The sequence below is a fragment of the Salmo salar genome, chromosome ssa16, assembly GCF_905237065.1.
Source record: "Salmo salar chromosome ssa16, Ssal_v3.1, whole genome shotgun sequence".
Lineage (NCBI taxonomy): Eukaryota > Metazoa > Chordata > Actinopteri > Salmoniformes > Salmonidae > Salmo > Salmo salar.
In genome coordinates, this window is record NC_059457.1 from 3,499,521 (window position 1) to 3,522,768 (window position 23,248).

The 23,248-nt window shown below is 42.4% G+C and overlaps 1 protein-coding gene and 1 long non-coding RNA gene across 13 annotated transcripts in view; one reads left to right on the plus strand and one right to left on the minus strand.

Annotated features, from left to right (window-relative positions):
- The window catches only part of LOC106573044 (membrane-associated guanylate kinase, WW and PDZ domain-containing protein 2), a 314,920-nt gene that overhangs the window by 250,834 nt on the left and 40,838 nt on the right, over positions 1-23,248 (minus strand). The window contains exons 1-2 of one of the 10 annotated variants that reach the window (XM_045696846.1): positions 6,215-6,314; positions 5,547-5,733 (exon numbers count right to left, since the gene is read on the minus strand). The exons of 7 other annotated variants lie outside the window; for them this stretch is intronic. The gene's annotated coding sequence lies outside the window, so the exon portion shown is untranslated. Of the gene's footprint in view, positions 1-5,546; positions 5,760-6,214; positions 6,315-23,248 lie in introns of those variants that run through there. 2 more of the 10 variants (XM_045696845.1, XM_045696844.1) reach the window with 2 other exon arrangements.
- On the plus strand, positions 9,440-14,152 carry LOC106573047 (uncharacterized). Of its 3 annotated transcripts, none has more exons than XR_001321247.2 (4): positions 9,440-9,510; positions 12,259-12,400; positions 12,615-13,141; positions 13,381-14,152. It is a non-coding gene; the product is annotated as an uncharacterized lncRNA (long non-coding RNA). The 3 variants fall into 3 exon arrangements; XR_006759654.1 differs by lacking the exon at positions 9,440-9,510 and having other exon boundaries at positions 11,701-12,400; positions 12,615-12,842; positions 12,955-13,141; XR_006759653.1 differs by lacking the exon at positions 9,440-9,510 and having other exon boundaries at positions 11,701-12,400; positions 13,448-14,152.

A 23,248-nucleotide genomic window follows, 5' to 3' on the forward strand; every position in this document is an offset into this window, starting at 1 on the left:
ACCGAGTCCACCCACATACTTCCAGCCTCCTGCCTGGTGGCACCGGTGGTCTGGGAGGTGGATGCGGATATCGAGCGGGCGTTACGGGCGGAACCCACTCCTCCTCAGTGTCCCGTGGGTCGTAAGTACGTCCCGCTCGGTGTCCGCGATCGGTTGATTCGGTGGGCGCACACGCTACCCTCCTCGGGTAACCCGGGGATTGAGCGTACGGTGCGTGGTCTTAGTGCGAAATGCGGATATCGTGGGAAATACTGGTGGCCCACCTTGGTGAAGGACGTGAGGCGCTTGTCTCCTCCTGTTCGGTGTGCGCCCAGAGTAAGGCTCCTAGGCATTTGCCTAGAGGGAAATTACTGCCCCTCCCGGTTCCACAGCGACCATGGTCCCACCTGGATTTCCTCACCAATCTCCCGCTGTCTCAGGGCAACACTGCGATCCTGGTCGTTGTGGACCGGTTCTCTAAGTCCTGCCTTCTGCTCCCTTTACCTGGTCTTCCTACAGCCCTGCAGACCGCGGAAGCACTATTCACCCACGTTTTCCGGCACTACGGGGTGCCTGAGGACATCGTTTCGGATCGAGGTCCCCAGTTCATGTCCCGGGTGTGGCGTGCATTTATGGAGCGACTGGGGGTCTCGGTCAGTTTGACCTCAGGTTTTCACCCCGAAAGTAATGGGCAGGTTGAGAGGATAAACCAGGATGTGGGCAGGTTTCTGCGGTCCTACTGCCGGGACCGGCCAGGGGAGTGGGCGAGGTTCGTGCCGTGGGCCGAGTTAGCTCAGAACTCTCTTCGCCACTCCTCGACCAATCTGTCACCTTTTCAATCTGTGTTGGGTTATCAGCCGGTCCTGGGGCCCTGGCATCAGAGCCAGATGGAGGCCCCTGCGGTGGAGGACTGGGGCCAGCGCTCAAGGGAAACCTGGAACGCCGTCAAGGAGTCACTGGAACGGTGGGGGACATATTGGACACTACACTAATCCAGGACTTCCACCGCCTCCATCCGGATCGCCCTGCGCCTCGTCCTCCGGGGCGTCCTCGAGGCCGGCGTCAACGCGCGGGGGTACTGTCACGACACCTATGGAGGGTGGCGCCCCTCCTCGCCCGGGCGGCGCTCGGCGGTCGTCGTCCTACTAGCTGCCACTGATTTATGTTTCACGTTCTGTTAGTTAGGCCTAGGTTAGTTACGCACCTGTTTTGTATTAGTTTGTGTAGGTTTGTGGTTTGTGCGGGATTGTTTGTTGTCAGGGTTGTATGTTGTTTATGAGGATCTGTGTTTTTCCCTCTCGGGATTACGAAGTATTGTATTTGGGCTGCGTCCCTGGTTATCGTTCGTAAGAGGGTGGTGTCTTTTATTTAGCACACCCTGCACTCTGTTCTTTTCATTTTTTTCCGTGAGAATATTTATTAAAAGTTTATTCCCGGAATCATCTGTCTCCTGCGCCTGACTCCACCTCTCCTGATTCCTCAGGCCACCCATTGTGACAGAATAACAACAGTCCTAGAGGACCTCATAGATCAAAAAAGAGTTAGGACTGACTTTAGTGTTGTTATGTTGTAATTGTTGGCTATATTGCTTTGCTTGTTTATTAGTTTTAAACCTCTAAAATAACAGTTGATATATAATGATGAAAAATTAAAAAATGGCAAATTTTTGATGTGTCGATTACTGGTCATATAATGACAGTGTGGGACTTTGTTTGAATTGGCCCCAGTGCCTCCACATCTTCCATAGATGGATAATCTGTTTTTAAATAAAGAACAGAACTCAATAAAGACTAAAGTTAAACACTGTTTTAAAGTCTGTCTCACAGTGACGCTTTGGCCTGTGTGAACGTTACCAAGGGATTAGGTACTAAGGCTTTGTTTTAGACCTGGCATACGCTTCAAGGCACGGCAGCTGCCAAAACCGCTGGGTTCGTGTTGTTGGACTAGACACTTTGACAGCAGAGGACATCATAGCTCAAAACCAAACATGGACAGACTTTAGTGTAAGTATGATGCAAAAGTGGCCTTTTTTGCTTTGATTGTTTATTACTTTTAAACTTTAAAGAAACAGTTGAAGTCGGAAGTTTACATTCACTGAGGTTGGAGTCATTAAAACCTGTTGGGGCTCGGGGGCAGTATTGAGACATTTTGAAAAAAATATGTGCCCATTTTTAACTGCCTCCTACACCAACTCAGAAGCTAGGATATGCATATTATTAACACATTCGGATAGAAAACACTCTGAATTTTCTAAAACAGTTTGAATGGTGTCTGTAAGTATAACAAAACTCATATTGCAGGCAAAAACCTGTGAAAAATAGATCCCAAAAAATGTGGATTTTGTGACTGTACTATTTAGTGTCATTGTTTTATAGATACCATAGTGAGAAAGGATTCATTTCGCAACACCTACGGCTTCCACTAGATGTCAACGATCTTTATAAAGTTGTTTGAAGCGTCTATGATAAACAGAGAGCAAATTAGAATCCAAGGAAGTTGACATGTCATCACTTCATTTTTTTGCGCCTGCGCATAAATCTGAGAGACGTGAGTTTGTCATCATTTTTTATCTAGACATAGGATAGGTTGTGTGAAAATATTACTGATGTTTAACGTTAAAAATGGACCAAAAGATTAATGCTAAACAACATTTGACATGTTTGAACGAACATAAATAGATTATTTACTAGGTTTTTTTAGCTTTTCGGGCGTGATTTTACCAGCCCCACACCACGTTTTGTGGGAGCATAATGAACGCTAAGTACTTGGTGTTATTTGGACATAAATTATGAACTTTGTCAAAAGAAACCACATTTGTTCCGGACCTGGAATGCCTTCCGGACCTGGGATCCTGCCTTCTGATGGAGATAATCAAAGGTAAGGGGGTATTTACAATGTTATTATCGATTTTAGATGATGCTAACTGTATAGCATAGCCTGTTGTTCTTAGCATAGCACCCCGTTTATTGAAAATGTGATTTCCCAGTAAAGTTATTTTGAGATCTGGCCATTCGGTAGCAATTACGAGATGATAATATATTATTCTTTGAATGACAATATTATAATTTACCAATGTTTTCGAATAGTAATTTTGTTATGTTCACCGGAAGCATTTCAGAGAAGAAAAAAATCTGAATTTCAGGCTACTGTAAAATGCTGTTTTTGGATATAAATATGAACTTGATGGAACAAAAAATGCATGTATTGTATAACATAATGTCCTAGGAGTGTCATCTGATGGAGATTGACAAAAGTTAGTGCATAATTCAAGCTGGTTTCTGCTTTTGGTGATGCCTGACCTTGAATTGAAAATTGATGTTTGTACTTTTGTGGCTATGTACTGTCCTAACATAATCTAACTTTATGCTTTTGCCGTAAAGCCTCTTTGAAAATCGAACAATGTGGTTAGATTAAGGAGATGTTTATCATTTAAATTGTGTAAAATAGTTGATTGTTTGAGAAATTGAAATTATTAGATTTTTGATGTTTTGAATTTCCAGCCTTGTTAGCAATCCCGGCTCGGGGTTCATTGCTAACCTGTAGCCCCAACAGGTTAAAACTCGTTTTTCAACCACTCCACAAATTTCTTGTTAACAAAATATAGTTCTGGTAAATCACTTAGGATATCTACTTTGTGCATGACAAGTAATTTTTCCAACAATTGTTTACAGACAGATTATTTCACTTATAATTCACTGTATCACAATTCCAGTGGGTCAGAAGTTTATATACACTAAGTTGACTGTGCTTTTAAACAGCTTGGAAAGTTCCAGGAAATTATGTCATGGCTTTAGAAGCTTCCGATATGCTAATTGACATAATTTGAGTCAATAGGAGGTGTACCTGTGGATGTATTTCAATGTCAACCTTCAAACTCAGTGCCTCTTTGCTTGACATCATGGGAAAATCAAAAGAAATCAGCCAAGACCTCAGAATAAAAATTGTACACCTCTGGTTTATCATTGGGAGCAATTTCCAAACACCTGAAGGTACCACGATCATCTGTACAAACAATAGTACGCAAGTATAAACACCATGGGACCATACAGCTGTCAAAACGCTCAAGAAGGAGACACGTTCTGTCTCCTAGAGATGAATGTACTTTGGTGCGAAAAGTACAAATCAATCCCAGAACAGCAGCAAAGGACCTTGTGAAGATGGAGGAAACAGGTACAAAAGTATCTATATCCACAGTAAAACGAGTCCTATATCGACATAACCTGAAAGACCGCTTAGCAAGGAAGAAGCCAATGCTCCAAAACCGCCATAAAAAGCCAGACTACGTTTGGAACTGCACATAGGGACAAAGATCGTACTTCTTAGAGAAATGTCCTCTGGTCTGATGAAACAAAAATAGAACTGTTTGGCCATAATGACCATTGATATGTTTGGAGGAAAAAGGGGGAGGCTTGCAAGCCAAAAAACACCATCCCAACCATGAAGCACAGGGGTGGCAGCATAATGTTGTGGGGGTGCTTTGCTGCAGGAGGGACTGGTGCACTTCACAAAATAGATGCCACCATGAGGCAGAAAAATGATGTGGATATATTGAAGCAACATCTCAAGACATCAGTCAGGAAGTTAAAGCTTAGTCGCAAATGGGTATTCCAAATGGACAATGACCCCAAGCATACTTCCAAAGTTGTGCAAAATGGCTTAAGGACAACAAAGTCAACATATTGCAGTGGCCATCACAAAGCCCTGACCACAATCTTATTGAAAATCTGTTGGCAGAACAGAAAAAGCAAGTGGGTGCAAGGAGGCCCACAAACCTGACTCAGTTACACCAGCTCTGTCAGGAGGAATGGGACAAAATTCACGCAACTTATTGTGGGAAGCTTGTGGAAGGCTACCCGAAATGTTTGACCCAAGTTAAACAATTTAAAGGCAATGCTACCAAATACTAATTGAGTGTATGTAAACTTCTGACCCACTGGGAACGTGATGAAAGAAATAAAAGCTGAAATAAATCACTCTCTACTATTATTCTGACATTTCACATTCTTAAATTAAAGTGGTGATCCCAACTGACCTAATACAGGGAATTTTTACTAGGACTAAATGTCAGGAATTGTGAAAAACTGAGTTTAAATGTATTTGGCTAAGGTGTATGTAAACTTCCGACTTCAACTGTATGTACTACAACTATCTTTGTTTTTTGCAATATCCAGAAATCGCTCTGCCATTTCCTGGTTGCTAAAATTTGAATATTTCTCCTAATTTCAGTTTATGTGACGAAACAGTCATTGTGAAACCACTGAAATATATTTTCCATTACTAAAAATAGTGTATTTTCTGCTGTTTAAAGCTGGTGTACAAAACCAAAAGACGCAACAAAAAAAGTATAGAAATAGCCCACATAGAACAGATCGACCGCTTATTAGACATGCATGCACAGATCTATAACTCAGATTTCAATGTGAATTTGGTCAGGTCGCCCAAAAAGTTATATATTGTAGCTTTAAGTTAAAGTTAATTTAAATAATATCAAAAACCAGAAAGGGCTAAATGTTGGTGTATACATTTCTGTTAATGCTCATATAATTGAAGTGTAGGCCCCAACCTACCCATCACTTCACCTTGAGTAGTCCTGGACTTCGCTGGCTATGTCTTCGTCGTTCGTTTCCATTTCGAGGAAGATGGATCATCTGTTTTCATAGTTTATCATACAGTGGTATTATTGGCTTTCTTTCATACATTTAGCATTTGAAGGAGTTGGCATCATCTAGACGTCCTCCTCTATGGCTCCACCACCTGCTTTTTCACAATGCCCACAGTCACTAATAGAAAACAAAGTATTCAAGATCACACAGACTGCCTTTAAAACACACCCCTCCCATCCGGCCTCAGATAACAGGTTCCTGCTGTGCAAAAAGGCATGCTTTGGTAAGAGCTTTGTGCCTTTTTCCATCACTGAGCTCAAAAAACTTCCCTCCTGATAACTACCATTAAGTTATGTCATGCTGTCTTGTCTAGATGTCACCTTCATGATGATGGTGCGTTGAGTGTGATTTTTTATTTTTTATTTTATATAATGATGTTGACTGTTGGTGAATATACAGCTATTTACCATACAGGCTGTGAAAACAAATGTGCTCTTTGAGGACAATACAGATCTATCTATCTATTTTGAGTAAGGTCCTAGATCTGACTGACATTAAAACCCATGTTTAATATTAATCATTTAATCAAAGGACAATATCGCACAGATAACATGGAAAAAATAAATACACACCCTGCCAAAGCAGTTGAACAGCAGATGGTGCCATTGGCCTGAGCAACCTGCCTTGCGTGTGTTCATCTTTTGTTGGCGCTCCTTCTTCCGCCAAGGATCCATTCTGTAATTTTCAAAGAAGTCTATGTCACATGGATATTGCTTTAAATCAAATACATTTTGATTGCATCTACATGGAGTGAATGTAAAACATATTTCCACTGAATGCAATTTAATTGCACTACCAAAATGTAATCTCATGGCTGCAATGCATAGCGTGTCACATCGTTACACGTGGTTATAAAAAATACAATGTTCTTGATTTACTAACAGTTAGCTAGCTAACAGTTAGTAGGCTACAAGTTATTTGGCCAGCTAACGGTATAATACAAATTCGTGCTATATGGGCAAGCTTATTTGGAATTTCTGAACAGTTAGCTAGTTACCGTTAGCTACAGCTAATACAGCCAGCCCTGTAATGTTACTTACAGTAACATGACCACCACATATATTGAAATACCATAATATCAAGATTGTACATGTACCTATGATAACTAAGTAGCTAGCGAGAATAATTTACTTGAGTCACATTTGGTATACAATGATGACATTGGATAACACTGTTATTAACGGTAAGCTAATTGTGTGAGTCTCCCTACCTAGCTACTATGATAAGGTTTTCTGTTAGCTAGCTAGCTAGGTAGCTTGCAAAGCAAGTCAGCAAACAATGTAAATATGCTAGCTCCCATTGTAAGTTAGCTAGCTAAAATTATGACTGATTTGACCATTTCTGTAAAATGAAAATTCCAAAATTAACTTTACTGTTCGCTACAAGTAATCATGTTCTTGAGAAATGTCACTTTGTTAGCATACCTTGACCTACCTTTTACAATCACATTCACTGCATGGAGCAAAATGACTCGCTGAGGAAAAATTCTAATTCAAAGCTTGTGATTGGTCTATATAGAAAAATGTTTTTATTTTTGGGGGGGAAACTGACAGGGGCAAAATAGTAATTAGCCTATAGGGTGCATTATTTAAAAAAAAGGACCTGTAGGGGTAGCCTAACTTTTGGCCAATTAATACTTATTAGATGACAAGATAAAACATGAGAAAAGGGTCATTCCTCATTCATTTGATTTGAATCTGACATTTAAAAAAACACATAGCCTAAAAAGTTAGTGTCTAAAGGAAATATTGAATAACGAGAAACAGAATAATGGTTTGATTATTCAAATGTTGTGTTTTAGATTATCGGTTTCTATGCACCGTAAACTATGTTTGCCTATTCGTACCTTAACCCGAACCCGTCGGGAACCGACAATATAATTGTGGATGGGCTCCATAACATGCAACCGATCACCACAAGCTTTAGTGCCTACTACCATTAAAGAAAGCATGAATGTCCTTCGATATTCCATTATAGGCTTTTTGAATGGTAATCCAACTCAGAATTGTAAATCGGGAACTCGGGCCTCTTTCTAGAGCTAAGACCTGAAGTTCACTGACGTCATCATGATTCGACCTTGATTTTTTTCAGAGTTCCCAGTTGTCTTGAAAGCACCATAAATCCAGAGAATGCCAGACTTTGATGCCAAAATTTGCCCACGAAGGACAGCCACGCCACCTTCCTGTTCAAGAGAGCACAGCACAACAAGGTGAGTCCAAAAATGTATTGTATGCTCCTGCATAAATTATGTAATATGCCAGGGAGATATGTATACTGTAGCTAAGAAAGTAATACTAAGTCTATGTTGTGTAGTGAGCTATTAGTAGCCCATGTGCATCACCTTAATCATTTGGCCTATTTCCCCCCCTTTATGTATCCTACGGTTCTGACTTGGTGTACAGGAAGAACACTAAGAACGGTCCATGTTCTGAATTCTGTCGCTGTACATTTCAAAAGTGCTAAACAAATAGTTATATTGACTACGTCCGTCCTAGCTCGCTCATTAATGTCTTAATCGAAATTACGGATTGCCTCTTATCTGCTTGTCGTCCCCTTATGCCATAGTTTGTACATCTCAATTGTTAGTAAAAACCACATTTGTTGAAGCAAGTCAGCCATATCAGCTGTGTTTTTTAAAAAGGCAGTAAATGAGGCTGAATGAACTGTTTCACTGCCAGACAAGGCTCTGCTGGTAGCCAGGTGTAGCAGTGGTAAGGTGTTGGGACTGCTGTTGGAACTCTGCTGTTGGGACAGCTTTATGTAGGATCTAACAGTTTGTGGACACCATTTGTCACCGTTATAGTGCAATTAAGAAAATCTTTGTTTTCCCCACCAAGATTTACATGCTAAAACCACCACTGCAAATTATTTTCAGTTTCGTGCTTTTACCGATACGTCACTGACTGATTGGATTACTATTGAACTGAGTTGAGTACCCCGGTTCTTAAAAGAAACGCCCTTTTCTAAAAACAAAATTTCATGAAATAACTCTAAAAGTGTAAAATGTAGCCACTTATTTCCCTTTATAGTTTTTTCGCCTAAGCATGATCTAGTTACCACCTAGTACCCTAAACAAGACAAAGGTATAGGCATCTGTTAAACCCAAGTAACCTATAGCCTATTACATCCAAAGTAAACTTCTTAATAGAGCAAAACATGATGGGTATGATACATTTTGTGGCCACCACTGAATTAAATACTTGTTATTATTAATCAGCTGGCACTCGTAGTTGCAGCCGCAGGCAGCATCCACACACACACCAGGTCAAGTTGCTTAATTTGGTTGTGCTCATAACGCACCATGGCTGTTAGAAGAGTATGCATAGTCAAAAGTTGCATGGGGGAAAGTTGATGTGTGTGTGTGTGTGTGTGTGTGTGTGTGTGTGTGTGTGTGTGTGTGTGTGATTTCTCATCAACAGGATCCACATTCATACACCATTTTGGATGAACAGGGTCTCTGCACTGTAGCCTATAGCATCCACTTGAACTACCTAGTTTTCCTACCGCACACGTTCATTTTTCAAACTACACCAGGTAGCCTAAATAAAAATAAAACAAAGAATAACGAAAGCTATATAAACATTTGAAATTGAAAAATTGGAACTCAGTTTATAGGCTAGACTGTTATTGAATTTAGCAAGTGGATCAGAAAATTGAGAAATTGAAACATCGAAAATAATATAATATTATCAATTTGAACAATCATATTAAATTATTGGATTAATAAGCATTCCATGCACCCTATTCTGGCCAAACTCCAGAAAGTCGAAAACTGCACCAGGTATTTGCCTGTTGTACATTTGGACCCTGGCTAGGTCAGTTTTATGGATCCGGACCAGATGTTGCAATAGATCCAACTTGTATCGCAGTAAGAAACATTTTTGCTATCTGGGTAATGTTTGGTATCTAATTAGCTTCATTATGACGATAAAGAGTCCAGAAATGTATTAGAAAAGAGAACCATTTTAAAAACAATTGTGAACGAACAAGATGGATGCAAAAAAAAAGGGATTGCTTAAAACGAAAGTCCAATGCCCATAATGTAGATTGTGAATGTGATTGTACAGTGTCTAAAACAGGACTGGCTTACAGTGGTGAGTTTTTACTGTTGAGCATGGTGTGACTTGCTAGCCTAATTAAAAAAGTCATAGACAATTAGCCTAGCTTTTAACCTTTATGGCTCACTCAACTTAAGCTAATGGGCTAATTTGTAATTTGTTAGCACTTCTGATGATTTTATTCATTATATTAATTAATAACAATGTCACAAAAGTACATAAAGTTGTGACTGTTAGGCATAGTGTAGGCCTAGTTAGCTATGTGACTGTTAGGAGTAGTAACAGCTTGATTGTGTAAAAAAATACAACACCCGACAAAGCCTATACGATAGGCCTAACATGTATTTTCTACAATCATTTTAAATTTGTTAACCGATACGTCAGGTGTTTTTTAGGTAAAAATATAAATAAAAAAACCTATAGGTTTTGTCAAAAGACACAGAAAACAAAGCATCTCTCTGTTCGCCATGGATGTATTTTCTACAGATCTCATAAACCTCTCAGGAAATGGCTGGAATTCATCTACAGGTAAAATATTGATTGTGATATGAAATTGTCACAGCTTAATACTGAGGCTAAAGTTCAGGAATAGCACAAGGTGGGTTATTTAGTTGAGGGACTGTAGGCCTAGTAGCATAAAGCGTTGAGCTACCACCTGGAATCTTGCTGGGGATATTGCAGCGAATTCTGGGGGTAGCCCCGACAGGGACTTGAACCCTGGTTCAGCGACTGTCAAGCCAATACCTTAATCATTACGCCAAGAGGTCTGAACCGCTTGTCGAGGTCGCTAGGTGTTGGGTTAAGGTCTTTGCATTACCCCCTTAGGGAGGGCGTCCCTCACGTGTACACACCTCTACGATGGCCTCACGGGCACCATCCCACTGAGTAAAGGTTCTGAATACTTAAGTAAATGTGATATTTCAGTTTCTTATTTTTTATACATTTGATAAAAATACTAAAAAACAGTTTTTGCTTTGTCATTATGGTTTATTTTGTGTTGATTGATGTGGGAAAAATCTATAATACATTTTAGAATAAGGCTGCAACGTAACAAAATGTGGAAAAAGTCAAGGGGTCTGAATACTTTCACAACTAAAGTGGACAAATAACTTCTTAAAATTAAGCACATTAATCCGCTTTACAATGGGTGTAGAGGCTAACTGGCATACCAAAGCAGCGCGTGAGTTTCAAGTTTGGGGAAGAACATTTTCACCATAAAAATGCACCTTTATCATAAAAGCATTATATTCATAATAGCAACTGTGGTCACTTTTGATAATGGTGTTTTCCCGCTAACAGAACATTTGCGCTTATAGCCTACTGCCGTGTGCGCACAACTGTACCAGACTATGTTTGGAATATTTATTTCTCACACAGAATAGGTAACTTTTGTACTATGGGCTATAGAATATTGGCATAGGCTAGTGCTTTTGCTGTTCCTTTGTCCTACTCATCTTGTAGGCTGACAAAAAGTAAATGTGGACAGTTCTTCCAATATCTTCAATACGCACCATGGAATTGGATAAGGACGAGATGTGTCTGTCTTCACTTGTAGCCTGTGAGAAAGACCCGATCACGTGATGGGCAGAGAGAGCCATGTGAGATAGAGGTGCTTCTGACCACGCAGCACTCAGGGAGAAAGGAATCATAATTATTATATTAAGCCCAAGGGCACAACAGCCACTGGCCGCAAAAGGCATGGAATCTTTTAGAGGGCATTACGGCCACACAAAGAGGATGCCGCCGGAAAATTTGAAGCATTATCAAGTGCTTGTCAAATTGTGAATGAGAGACTGATGAAGTGTGTACAGCCTTATTGGGAAAAAACACAGCAGAGCTCATGCCTTTCAAGCAACTTTTTTCAAATCATCATTAGAGAGTCGCATCATGCAGCCTTACAATGTATTAAAAATCAAAACTTATAGCCCAAAATTTGTAGAACAACTAAAGTCACATTAATAACTCTAAATGAAGCATATAGGAATACCTATTTCTTTGTTAACCGCTCAACACAGAATAGCCGCATGTGCGCACTCCCTCAAATCGTTTGGAGAAAATATCCTTTCTACTTTATACAGCTTTGTTCAATTTTATTCTTCATACTATAAAATAATGCCACAGAATTATAAACAAATCTTGTATGCTAAATTAACTAGAGTAGCCCACAGCCATATGACATTGCCAGATCAGGACCTAACATATGGACAAGTCAGAGTATGCTATTCAGTTCTTCTGAAATAGACTACATTTTCTTCATATGACGTTTCTTTAGACCTGTCTAAAATAAATAATGGATTTATTGTGAAGGTGTAGGCTATATTACATGGATTCATTAGACTTATAGAAATGTAGATGTTCCAAAGGTGCGCATCAGTGGCTTGTAGGCTGTGTGTGGAAGCCAGGGGATGCTAAATGTGTTTATGTTAATTACAGTGAGACCGACAGTAAGTTGCTTGACAATCACCGGCTGACAAAATTTCATGACCGCCACAGCCCTAGTCATGAAGGCGTTGACACCATGCGTCAAATAAAGTGTTACCTATATTTCTTGTCCTAAGGTGGAATGTATACAACAGTCCCGATAACAGCTGAAAACTCCCTCGGGAGGTAGAAGGGTCAGCATTTGACCATCGGGTATTCCAAGATGGGTGTACAATCAGTCAAGACTTCCACTGCGCTTGAGTCAGCACAATTGGTGGTGTATGTGGTTTTCATCTCTTTTAAGGTTTACATGTATAAAGACACACTATTGAACTTTTACTGGAAACCATTTCACTGTGCTTAATATGTCACTAGGTATGTTGGCCTACTTTATTTGTGCAATATTTAACAGCTGATTAGTATATTTGTTGTTTACTGTTTACAATTGGCAAAGACCTAGACAACTACTAAAATGCATAATCTTTTCCCACAGATTCACATTTCATGACAAGCCCAGGCTGCAGCAGTGGGTTGCAAATGTCAGGCGGATTAATTGGAAACCAACCCAAACACAATCTCATCTGTGCACATCACTTTGAAGATTAGTGTTTTTGGCATGATAAGGGAAAAGTCTTCCTCACCCTGACACCTGTGCCTACCATTTTATCCTTCCAAGATTGTCTTCAAAAGCGGTCACAGTAGATACAGACAAAGGAATACAGTAGGTACAGAGGTTAGTGGCAACGTTGATCATGTGAAAGCGTCTGCTGCACATGATCACACCTACTGTGTAAGTAATGTCACTTCTCCTCTCCTCTGTCACTGCTCTACAGCATGTGGACATTGCAGCCCTCCTGATCAAGTTCAACACGTGTGAATGCTACAGACAAGCGGGCCTTCATTCCACTCCATGAGGCAGCTTGGAAGGGTTGTACTCAGTTGTGTGCTCTACTGATGGCCCACGAAGCTGACCCTACAACGAAGAAGAAGTAGGGACAGACCGCACTTGACCTGGCCACGGTAAGCATCCTTCCTCTGCTACGGTTAACAGTAGATAGCATGAAGATGTCAAATGAAATGCTCAGTATTCACTGAAGATTCTTAACATAAACAAGAGACCCCTTATGTTCTTTGCTCAGAATGGTAGACATGGTGAATGTATGCATGTGTATTATCTTTATAGTTGCACAACTAAGTGTCTGACTTACAATGATGTAGTCTGCTCACTTCAATGATCCCATCAGATTTTATTTTTACAGGCATGCCTGGGGAAACTCTTCATCACCCATTAACTCTGCTTCTGACCACATCCTCCTCCTTTCTCAGGCTGATGATATGTGTGCCCTGTTGATGGACACTATGTCCCCAGACGCAGAGAAGAGGGATCACCAGCTCAGCTCATCAAACTGTCCAATCTCTGGAGGGGATTTGTCCCATTTGTTACCCAGCAGAACAGATTCATGTTTGAATGCATGAATCCTTAAACTATTGTATTTTAACATTTTGTGTGTATTTTCTTTAAGCTGGCAGGTTAGTGGGGACTGTTTTGAGGTTCAAAACAGTTGCATTGTGTTTTCTTATCACCTCATAATTAGTTATTAGATATTGCATATGAAAAGATTAGCTGTGGAATCTTCCACTCTATTACAATATTATTGTTTTTATAACTCTCCAACAATAAATCAAAGCTGCAATGTTAAACGTCAAACTCCATTCTCTTATTAGCTGAGGTGAACTGATAGACAGTGGACCAGCAGCAGTCAGTATGTAACCTGACCACTGGAGGTCTTGACGTTATTTGTGCAGAACAAAAAGAAAACAAGTAAGAGGCCAGTATAAGCAGAAAACTATTTACAGATAACATATACAAAAGAATACATATTAGTAAGAGCAGATGTGCCTATAGTTTACATAAGTATTGCATAAGCTTCCACATTTGTAAGGGCTTCTTTATCTTGTCATCCTTACTCTGTAGCAACAATTGCTGTTTTTGATTAGCAGAACTGAATTAAAGTACCTCATGCTGTACTCATGTTGAAAAAAAACAGTCAAAGAGATCTCTTGGCAGGAGTAAGAAAGGATGGACCCCCTACAGTCACAGCAAACAGTATATCACTCCTAATATGATGGCGCCGACAGAGAGGGTCGCCTCGCTTCTAGTCCTTAGGAAACTACAAAGTATTTTTTTTAATGTATTATTTCTTACATTATTAGCCCAGAAAATCTTAAGTGTTATTACATACAGCCAGGAAGAACTATTGGATATCAGAGCGACGTCAACTTTACCAACATTACGACCAGGAATACGACTTTCCCGAAGTGGATCCTTTGTTCGCACCACCAACCAGGGCTTTGGATCTCATTCCAGAGGCCCACCCAAAACAACGTCGCCGCAGGAGAGGTAGACGGAGCGGCCTCCTGGTCAGACTTAGGAGGCGTGCACACCACCCACCGCTCCCGAGCATATTACTCATCAATGTCCAGTCTCTAGATAACAAGGTAGACGAAATTAGGGCAAGGATTGCTTTCCAGAGAGACATCAGAGATAGTGACATTCTCTGTTTCACGGAAATATGGCTCATTCAGGATATGTTGTCGGAGTCGGTACAGCCACCGGGATCTGTTATGCGTCGCGCCGACAGAAATAAACCTCTCTGGGAAGAAGGGTGGGGGTGTATGATTCATGATTAACGATTCATGGTGTAATAGTAACAACATACAGGACCTCAAGTCATTTTGTTCACCTGACCTACAATTCCTCACAATCAAATGCCGTTCATATTAACTCCCAAGAGAATTCTCGTTGGTTATTGTCACAGCCGTGTATATCCCCCCTCAAGCCGATACCACGACAGCCCTCAAGGAACTTCACTGGAATCTATGCAAACTGGAAAACATATATTGTAGCTGGGGATTTTAAGAAAGCAAATTTGAGAACATGGCTACCGAGCATATTGATGGTAGCACTCGTGCATCACTGCTACTCTAACTTCCGAGATGCATACAAGGCCCTCCCCCACCCTCCCTTTGGCAAATCTGACGACATTTTGCTCCTCCCTTCCTACAGGCAGACACTCAAACAGGATGTACCCGTGACAAGAACCATGCAACGCTGGTCTGACCAATCGTAATCCACGCTCAAGATTATTTTGATCTGAGAAATGTGCAGTCTCAGAGAAAAATATCGAATCATACGCTGATTCGGTGAGTGAGTTTATACGGAAGTATATGGAGATGTTGTACCCACTGTGACTCACTGTGACTTAAAACCTACCCTAAACAGAAACCTTGGATAGATGGCGGCATTCACGTAAAACTTAAAGCGCGAACCACCTCATTTAACCATGGAAAGAAGACTAGGAATATGGCTGAATACAAACAGTTTAGTTATTCCCTCCGCAAGGCAAACAAACAAGCAAAATGTTGGCATAGGGACAAAGTGGAGTTGCAATTCAGTGGCTCAGACACGAGATGTATGTGGCAGGTTCTACATCCAATCACGGACCACAAAAAGAAAACTAGCCATGTCACGGACACCGACGTCCTGCTTCCAGAGAAACTAAACACCTTCTTTGCCCGCTTTGAGGATAATACAGTGCCAACAACTACCAAGGACTGTGCCCCCCCCCCCCCTCTTCTTCTCCGGGGACGATGTGAGAAAGACATTTAAACGTGTTAACCCTCGCAAGGCTGCCGGCTCAGACGGCATCCCTAGCCGCGTCCTCAGAGCATGTGCAGGCCAGCTTGCTGGTGTGTTTACAGACATATTCAATCGCTCCCTATACCAGTCTCCTGTCCCCACATGATTCAAGATGGCCACCATTGTTCCTGTACCCAAGAAGGCAAAGATAACTGAACTAAACGATGACCACCCTGTAGCACTCACTTCTGTCATCATGAAGTGCATTGAGAGACTAGTCAAGGATCATATCACATCCACCTTACCGGCCACCCTAGACCCACTTCAGTTTGCATACCTCCCCAACAGGTCCACAGACAATGCCATCGCACTGCACACTGCCCTATCCCATCTGGACAAGAGGAATGCCTATGTAAGAATACTCACACATACACCAGTGGCGGTCAGCCTTATTTCTATTACAGCATATTGGATAAATGTCATTCATATTCCATTCACCCAGTTCTTTTATTACATTTTTTTTATTTTACCAGGTAAGTTGACTGAGAACACATTCTCATTTACTGCAACGATCTGGGGAATAGTTACATGTAACATCGACAGGTTTAGGCTACTAAATTATACATTTTCCCTATACCCATCATGAGGTTGCTACAACCTAGCCTATGAATGAACGTTTACAGTGTAGGTGCACACAGGTCGAGAGAAAATGTTGAGGTGACAGACAGTGACACATTCCATACTGCCTTGCACATTCTTGCCTGTATCTAGCTGATCTAGTGTGTAATCATTAGTTCAACAGTTGCAAATGAGAGTTTATATTGGAGAAATTCAGGTATGTTTATCCCCGTTTCGTTCCGTTTGCTTACATTTAAGAAACGTTTTTCAACAGAATCAGAGGAATAAATCCACCCATGAAAGCACGTACAGACGGCTCACTTTCATAGCAGCCACGTTGTATTCCTTCTCACATCTATGCGCTACCCTTCTCTTACCTTTTCCCTTCGATTGTGGACTTCAATGCACAACACACCAAGCCAAACCATATCATAACCGCTACACACAGCCTACATCGTTGTCACCATATTAACTAAAATAACATCATAGTCAACATAGTTAATAGCAGTAACACGCTAGTAAACCTGCTACAATCATGCAGTAAAGTTACTGTGTACAGTCAGTAAGCAGTTTAGCACTCACACCTGCGGACCCTGCTGGCAATAAATGAGTAAAACCAAAAGCTTACCTTAACTTGGAAGAGTTCCAGTGTTGTGTTGGATAATCATAGCCAGCTAGCTAACACAGCATCCCTCAGTTTGAGCAGGGTGTTTGAGTAGGCTAAACTAGCTAGCTGCGTTTGCTAGCAGTGAAACTAAAAAGTGAAATCTCTATCTATTTTCCTTCATTTTTGAAGAAATTAATGTGTTCAAAACTATTCAACTATTGTCTTTCTCTTTGAGTCAACTACTCACCACATTTTATGCACTGCAGTGCTAGCGAGCTGTAGCTTATGCTTTCAGTATTAGATTCATTCTCTGATCCTTTGATGTTGCAAGAGCTCTGATAGGTTGGAGGACGTCCTCCGGAAGTTGTCATAATTACTGTGTAAGTCTATGGAAGGGGGTGAGAACCATGAGCCTCCTAGGTTTTATTTGGAAGTCAATGTAACCAGAGGAGGATGGAAGCTAGCTGTCCTCCGGCTACACCATGGTGCTACCCTACAGAGTGCTCGAGGCTACTGTAGACCTTCGTTGCAAAACAATGTTTTAATAAATTATTTGGTGACTTGTGAATATATTTAATATAGTTTTATCTAAAAAGGATAACTTTAATGTTTTACAATTTGTATTTTTATGAAAATCACTGAGGAGGATGGTCCTCCCCTTCCTCCTCTGAGGATCCTCCACTGACACACACACACACACACACACACACACACACACACACACACACACACACACACACACACACACACACACACACACACACACACACACACACACACACACACACACACACACACACACACACACACACACACACACACACACACACACACACACACACACACACACACACACCAGGGCCGGTATCCACAAATCATCACAGAGTAAAAAACGAATTCATACAATATTAGAACAACACTGCAACGTACAGTTGAAGTCAGAGGTTTACATACACATTCGCCAAATACATTTAAACTCAGTTTTTCACAATTCCTGACATTTAACCCGAGCAAAAATTGCCTGTTTTTGGTCAGTTAGGATGACCACTTTATTTTAAGAATGTGAAATGTCAGAATAATAGTAGAGAGATTTATTTATTTCCGCTTTAATTCCTTTCATCACATTCCCAGTGGGTCAGAAGTTTACATATACTCAATTAGTATTTGGTAGCATTGCCTTTAAATTGTTTAACTTAGGTCAAACGTTTTGGGTAGCCTCCACAAGGTTCCCACATAAGTTGGGTGAATTTTGGCCCATTCCTTCTGGCAGAGCTGGTGTAACTGAGTCAGGTTTGTAGGCCCCTTTGCTCGCACACCCTTTTTCAGTTCTGCCCACAAATTTTCTATAGGATTGAGGTCAGGGCTGTGTGAAGTCCACTCCAATAGGATGACTTTGTTGTCCTTAAGCCATTTTGCCACAATTTTGGAAGTATGCTTGGGGTCATTGTCCATTTGTCAGGAAGCTTTAACTTCCTGACTGATGTGTTGAGATGTTGCTTTAAAATATCCACGTAATTTTCCTGCCTCATGACGCCATCTATTTTGTGAAGTGCACCAGTCGTTCCAGCAGCAAAGCACCCCCACAACATGATGCTGCCACCCCCGTGCTTCACGGTTGGGATGGTTTCTTCAGCTTGCAAGCGTCCCCCTTTTTCCTTCAAACACAACGATGGTCATTATGGCCAAACAGTTCTGTTTTTGTTTCATCAGACTAGAGGACATTTCTCCAAAAAGTACAATCTTTGTCCCCATGTACAGTTGCAAACCGTAGTCTGGCTTTTTTATGGCGGTTTTGGAGCAGTGGCTTCTTCCTTGCTGAGCGGCCTTTCAGGTTATGTCGAAATAGGACTCGTGGATATAGATACTTTTGTACCTGTTTCCGCCATCATCTTCACAAGGTCCTTTGCTGTTGTTCTTGGATCGATGTGTACATTTCGCACCAAAGTACATTCATCTCTAGGAGACAGAACGTGTTTCCTTCCTGAGCGGTATCACGGCTGCGTGGTCCCATGGTGTTTATACTTGAATACTATTGTTTGTACAGATGAACGTGGTTCCTTCAGGCGTTTGGAAATTGCTCCCAAGGATGAACCAGACTTGCGGTATACAATTTGAGGTCTTGGCTGATTTCTTTAGATTTTCCCATGATGTCAAGCAAAGAGGCACTGAGTTTGAAGGTAGGCCTTGAAATTCATCCACAGGTACACCTCCAATTGACTCAAATGGTGTCAATTAGCCTATCAGAAGCTTCTAAAGCCATGACATAATTTTCTGGAATTTTCCAAGCTGTTTAAAGGCACAGTCAACTTAGCATATGGAAACTTCTGACCCACTGGAATTGTGATACAGTGAATTATAAGTGAAATAATCTGTCTGTAAACAATTGTTGGAAAAATGACTTGTGTCATGCACAAAGTAGATGTCCTAACTGACTTGGCAGAACTATAGTTCGTTAACAAGACATTTGTGGAGTGGCTGAAAAAACAAGTTTAAATGACTCCAACCTATGTGTATGTAAACTTCCGACTTCAACTGTAACTGAACCATCAGTAATTTGATGATTGCACATGCCCAACAGTGTCTCCCAATCATGGCTCCGGGGCCCAGAATGACGCACACCCCATCCCCTTTTGAATGGCTGACTCAAGTGTGTCAAGTGCTAGAGCAGAAGCAAAAATGTAGAACCCCTTCGGCCCCCGTGACAAGAATCGGAAGACACCGGCCCAGTACAAACAGGCCTACTGTTCTGGAACCGATTAGACAAACCTACTGTTATGCTATACTTGCTAGGTCTAGGGGCCCTAGGCCTGACTACGTGTGCATTAACGTGAAAGTATGAGTATGCAGTCCGTGTCAGGTGTGTGTGTGTGTGGGAATGGAGTGTGTATCATGGTAGTATGCTGACTAGCTTTGGCCTAAACTACTTACCTACCTATTACTGTACCTACCAGATAACACCACATACTATTCAAACCCCTGGACAGAATATTGGTAAGCTCACTTATTGATGTCAATCCACTTCAATCAAATCAAATGTATTTATATGGCCCTTCTTACATCAGCTGATATCTCAAAGTGCTGAACAGAAACCCAGCCTAAAACACCAAACAGCAAGCAATGCAGGTGTAGAAGCCCAGTGGCTAGGAAAAACTCCCTAGAAATGCCAAAACCTAGGAAGAAACCTAGAGAGGAACCAGTGTAGACAAATCAGTGTAGATAAAGGGGAAGACATGTTAAAGAAGGATTTTTAAGCCTTGAGAAAATTGAGACGTGTTGTGTATGTGTGCCATTCAGAGGGTGAACGGGCAAGACAAAATATTTAAGTGCCTTTGGACGGGGTATGGTAGTAGGTGCCAAGCGCACCGGTTTGAGTGTATCAAGAACTGCAACACTGCTGGGTTTTTCCACACATTAAAAATGGTCCACCACCCAAAGGACATCCAGCCAACTTGACACAACTGTGGGAAGCATTGGAGTCAACATGGGCCAGCATCCCAGTGGAACGCTTGACACCTTGTAGAGTCCATGCCCTGATGAATTTAGGCTGTTCTGAGGGCAAAAGGAGGGGCAACTCAATATTAGGATGGTGTTCCTAATGTTTTGTACACTCAGTGAAGTTCAAATGACAAAATGTAAACAATAGAAAAGGCAAACAAAAATGGCAAATGGTAGCAAATAAATAGCTAGCACTCCTACTCTGAGATGCTCAAGATATATGGCCCCATATCTCTGGCAGCGGATCTGTCTGTATGCAGCTATACTCCAGTGTTTGCAACAGTACAGCCCCAGTCTCAGACAGGGCCACTGACACCTCACCTACGCATAAACATACTGATCTCCACGCAAATCCTGAGGAAATTATATCACGGCCTTCGCACCAGTGGACACAGAATATTGGTAAGGTGATGACCTTTGACAACCCTTTCTCCCAGAATTCCAGTCTCACTGCAATGCGACTTTAACCAAGCCCATTGAAAAATTTTCCCCAAATATCACCAACATGTATCCTGCCCCACAAGAGGATCCAGCGTGCTTGACCATGTTTAGACCAAAATCAGCCACGTGTACAGCCCCCCCCCACTTCGGCCAATCAGATTGTCTCTATGTTCCTACTCCCTGCCTACAAGCAGCAACTTACACTACATGACCAAAAGTATACGGACTCGATTCTAGATTTTATTTTGGATTGGAGACGCTTAATCTGAGTCTGGAAGGTCGAGTTTACAGTCTAACCAGACACCTAGGTATTTGTAGTTGTCCACATATTCTAAGTCAGAACTGTCCAGAGTAGTGATGCTGGACGGGCGGGCAGGTGCGGGCAGCGATCGGTTGAAGAGCGTGCATTTAGTTTTACTTGCATTTAAGAGCAGTTGGAGGCCACGGAATGAGAGTTGTATGACATTGAAGCTCGTCTGGAGGGTTGTTAACACAGTGTCCAAAGAAGGGCCAAAAGAATACAGAATGGTGTCGTCTGCGTAGAGGTGGATCAGAGAATCACCAGCAGCAAGAGCGACATCATTGATGTATACAGAGAAGAGAGTCGGCCCGAGAATTGAACCCTGTGGCACCCCCATAGAGACTGCCAGAGGTCCGGACAACAGGCCCTCCGATTTGACACACTGACCTCTATCAGAGAAGTAGTTGGTGAACCAGGCGAGGCAGTCATTTGAGAAACTAAGGCTGTTGAGTCTGCCGATAAGAATGTGGTGATTGACAGAGTCGAAAGCCTTGGCCAGGTCAATGAAGACGGCTGCACAGTATTGTCTCTTACCGATGGTGGTTATGATATAATTTAGGACCTTGAGCGTATCTGAGGTGCACCCATGACCAGATCGGAAACCACATTGCATAACGGAGAAGGTACGGTGGGATTCGAAATGGTCGGTGATCTGTTTGTTAACTTGGTTTTCAAAGACCTTAGAAAGGCAGGGTAGGATAGATATAGGTCTGTAGCAGTTTGGGTCTAGAATGTCTGCCCCTTTGAAGAGGGGGATGACCGTAGAAGCTTTCCAATCTCAGGTGATACGAAAGAGAGGTTGAACAGGTGTCAGGATGGTGGGTGTAGCTGGTGTATAAAAGAGAGCAGAGATGAGTGAAACAACACACTTTACTCGACAGCACAAAGTAAACAATTTACAAAGTGCAAAAAGAACGGTTGCCACAAAGCATGGGTGATAAACAGCACCCGGTACAAACCAGCCGGAACATACCGACCTAAACAAATAACAATCACACACAAAGACATGGGGGAACAGAGAGTTAAATACATTACCAGTAATTGGGAAATGAAAACCAGGTGTGTGGGAAAACGAGACAAAACAAATGGAAAATGACAAATGGATCGGCGATGGCTAGAAGACCGGTGACGTCGACCGCCGAACACTACCCGAACAAGGAGAGGCATCAACTTCGGCCGAAGTAATGAGAGTACCCCCCCCCCCTTGAAGCACGGCTCCAGCAGCGCATCGACACCGGCCTCGGGGACGACTCAGAGGGCAAGGCGCAGGGCAATCCGGATGGAGGCGATGGAACTCTCGCAGCATTGAAGGATCCAACACGTCCTCCACCGGAACCCAGCATCTCTCATCTGGACCATACCCCTCCCTGTCCACGAGGTACTGAAGGCCCCTCGCCCGACGTCTCGAATCCAGTATGGAACGAACGGAGTACACCGGGGCCCCCTCGATGTCCAGAGGGGGCGGAGGAACCTCCCGCACCTCAGACTCCTGGAGCGGGCCAGCCACCACCGGCCTGAAGAGAGAAACATGGAACGAGGGGATAATGCGGTAATCGGGGGGAATCTGTAACCTGTAACAAATCTTGTTCACTCCCCTCAGGACTTTAAATGGCCCCACAATCCGCGGACCCAGCTTCCGACAGGGCAGGCTGAGGGGCAGGTTTCGGGTCGAGAGCCAGACCCTGTCCCCTGGTGCGAACACCGGGGCCTCACTGCGGTGACAGTCTGCGCCAACTTTCTGGCGCAGCACGGCGCGCTGAAGGTGAACATGGGCGGCGTCCCATGTTTCCTCCGCGCGCCGGAACCAGTCGTCCACCGCAGGAGCCTCGGTCTGACTCTGATGCCAAGGAGCCAGAACCGGCTGATACCCCAATACACACTGGAAAGGGGAGAGGTTAGTGGAGGAGTGGCGGAGCGAGTTCTGGGCCATCTCTGCCCAGGGCACGAACGCTGCCCACTTCCCCGAGAGATCCTGGCAATAGGACCTCAGAAAACTACCCACATCCTGGTTAACTCTCTCCACCT